Consider the following 3,412-nt stretch of genomic DNA (forward strand, 5'->3'; position numbering starts at 1 on the left):
CTGAATCATTCATGCTAGCCACATGTCCCGCCCACCTCGGGATGATTTCACTATCCTCCTGATGGGTTGGTCTTTGTGTATTGTATACAACTCATGGTTGTATCTCCTCCTCCATCTTCCTCTTTCACACATTGGGCCGATAATTCGTCTAAGTACCTTTCTTTCAAATGCATCCAGTGTTTCAATATCTTTAATTGTTAATGTGCAGGCTTCAGAGGCATATGTAAGCACTGGTCGTATAAGTGATTTGTATGTAGTTAATTTCCTGGTACGAGTCAGGAGCCTTGAGGATAGAAGCCTTGTCAGGGCAAAATAGGCTCTGTTGGCCAGCATTGATCTCTGCTTAATTTCAAAGGAGGTATCATTTAGATGTGTAACTGTCAAGCCCAGATACTTGAAATGTTCAACTCTCTCAAACATATAATTGCCCATTGTTATTGCATTTGGCATATTTTCTCTATATTCTTTTCCAGCTGCCATATATTTTGTTTTTTGTTCATTAATAATTAACCTCATGTTCCTACTGGCCTGTTCAAGAGCTGTAAATGTCTCTTCCATTGCTTTTTGGGTTCTTGCTATTATATCTATATCATCTGAGTAGGCCAGTATCTGCACCGATTTATAGAAGATCGTTCCTCTGTTTAGAAGGTTTGTGTTTCTCATCACCTTCTCCAGGGCGACATTAAAGAGAAGGCATGCCAATGCATCCCCTTGTCGCACTCCATTTTTAATACTCAATGTGTTTGACATCATTCCTCCTATTCTTACACTACCTTGTGTTTCGCTCATTGTCATTCTCACCAGCCTTACCAACTTTCTAGAGATTCCCAGTTCATCTAGAGCTTGATATAACTGCTCTCTATTTATGCTATCATAAGTTGCTTTGAAATCTATAAAGAGGTGATACGTGCCAACTCCAAATTCGTTTGTTTTTTCTAGGATTTGACTTCCCAGGAAGGAATCCGCAATGGTACGGCCCTGTCTCCCTCTGTATGGTTGGGAGTATTCTATCGAATAGTATATTAGAGAGTATTTTATATCGCAAATTAAGTAGTGTGATCCCTCTGTAATTGCCACACTCCATCTTATCTCCTTTCTTGTATATGGGACATATGATACCCTCTTTCCATTGTTGGGGCATTTTCTCCTCTTCCCATATTCTGGTGTTGGCCGTGCGGTTCTAGGCGCTCCAGTCCGGAGCAGCGCTGCTGCTACGGTCGCAGGTTCGAATCCTGCCTCGGGCATGGACGTGTGTGATGTCCTTAGGTTAGTTAGGTTTAAGTAGTTCTAAGTTCTAGGGGACTGATGACCACAGCAGTTGAGTCCCATAGTGCTCAGAGCCATTTGAACCATTTGAACCATATTCTGGTGACCATTTTCAGAAGGCTTTGTTCCAGCTCTCTGCCTCCTTGCTTAAACAGTTCTGCTGGAATACCATCTGTCCCTGCCGCCTTGTTGTTTTTCAATTTCTTCATGTCAGTTTTCACTTCTTCTATATTTGGTGGGGTGGTGTTGTTGTCTGGGTCCTCTTCCCCATTGGTGTCTGTTGGGCTCTCTGGTATAGTTATTCTAGGGTTGAGGAGATTATCAAAATACCTGCGCCATCTTTCGCATATTCCGTTCCCTTCACTTATTATATTCCCTGTCTCATCTTTTATTAAGCTTGTTTTGCTACCAAAAGGCTTCCGTGCCGCATTCACCTCTCTATAGAATTTTCTTATTTCATTTTTGCTTCTCATGAGCTCCATATCTTTGGCACTTGCTTTCATCAATTCTCTCTTTTTTTTTTCGGTGAGTCCTCTTCTCGATCCTCCGTTTGTATTCTTCTACTATCCTACTCGTACAGTGTGATCGCAGTGTCCTTCTATACGCTTTGTTCTTTTCTTCAGTTACTATTTCGCATTCAGTATCAAACCATGATGGTCTTACTTGTCTTGTCCCCGGCTATTACAACAACAGAAAAAGCCTGTTCCCTAAGTATTCAGTCCCAGTGTGTCTTCTCATTCGCCCATTCTGCTCTCGCCGTTCCCCCCGCCCCCTGTCCCGGCCGCCACACACTCACATACAGGCGTAAAGTCATGCCGGACGGCTACTCGGCTTCGTGGCGGCTGGACGCTCGGTATGAATGGCTAGTCTCGTGTTTCCTCGAAGACCTGTTCCAAGCCAAGCGTGAAAGTGCTGCCCCTCCCAAGCTCATCCGGGGCCGGAGTTACGTGTTGCTTACATAAGCGAGCAGCGGCTATCGTTTTTATGCCCACTGCGTACGTCACCCGCGGCAGCCGACATACGCGCTGCGGTTGTAGGACGTGCTGCTGTACCTCGCAGCCAGTCCCTCCGAGTGCAGAAAGGGAAAGCGGCTGCAGTTCATGTGCTTTATAGTCTTGTCTGCAACCTACGAGAAAACACATGTAACATGGCGCGCCACATCTCTACAGAAACTAAGATAAGGAATATATGCTTGCACAGCGTGCGGTATTTCGGCGTGACACCCAATCAGTTAATTGCGAAACCTTTGTTGGCAGGCAAATAAAACGTAATTCGGGTCTTTTCAGTGGCACTATAAATCTGTACTTTTTTGTCTACGTTATAAAGGAAAAAAATTAAGTGGTAATAATACATTTAAGACGCAGTGGAATTAAAGACATTAATCAAGAGTTGGTATTGATTTACGTCAACGGGGCAAGCTGAAAATTTATGCCCGACCGGCATTCGAAAATTAGGAAACTTTTGGTAAGTTCCTATGGGACCAAACTGCTGAGGCCATTGGTCCCTAGGCTTACACGTTGCTTATCTAACTTAAACTAACCTACGCTAATATATTTGTGTGGATATGGGGTCTGTTCTTTCGGACATATCCGAAAGAACAGACACCATATCCATACAAATATATAGTTCTGAGTACCGGCCATGACCTTCTTCTTCTGTGCGGATGCACACATATTACCCAGACTCTTACGGAACTTGGTAAGAATGTCTTCCACGAGTAATGTGTGTGTTGGGTAGGGACACTACGAACGTAGTGTGTGGACATATAAGACGAGAATGTGGGTCTCGCGGGAGGCGTGCGCGAGATAGTCCCTGTGCCCTCGGTGGCTCAGATGGATAGAGCGTCTGCCATGTAAGCAGGAGAACTCGGGTTCGAGTCCCGGTCGGGGCACACATTTTCACGTCATCGTTGATATATATCAACGTCAGTCAGCAGCTGAAGGTATTAATATATAATTCTAAACTTACGCTAAGGTTAACACACACACACACACGCGCGCGCGTGCGCGCTCATGCCTAAGGGAGGACTCGAACCTTCGACGGGGAGAGCCGCGTGAACCTTGGCAAGGCGCCCTGGACCACGCAGCTACCCAGCGCGGCCCAGGATTCGAACCCAGGTCTTCTGCCTAACTGGCTGACCACTACG

General features: G+C 45.3%; 1 non-coding gene across 1 annotated transcript; it reads left to right on the forward strand.

Moving 5' to 3' along the window:
• Positions 1 to 3,082: 3,082 nt before the first annotated feature.
• Trnat-ugu lies at positions 3,083 to 3,157 on the forward strand. Its single transcript has one exon. It is a non-coding gene; the product is annotated as a tRNA-Thr (tRNA).
• The last annotated feature ends 255 nt before the right edge of the window (positions 3,158 to 3,412 follow it).

The sequence above is a fragment of the Schistocerca americana genome, chromosome 1 (genome assembly GCF_021461395.2).
Source record: "Schistocerca americana isolate TAMUIC-IGC-003095 chromosome 1, iqSchAmer2.1, whole genome shotgun sequence".
In the NCBI taxonomy this organism is placed as follows: Eukaryota; Metazoa; Arthropoda; class Insecta; order Orthoptera; family Acrididae; genus Schistocerca; species Schistocerca americana.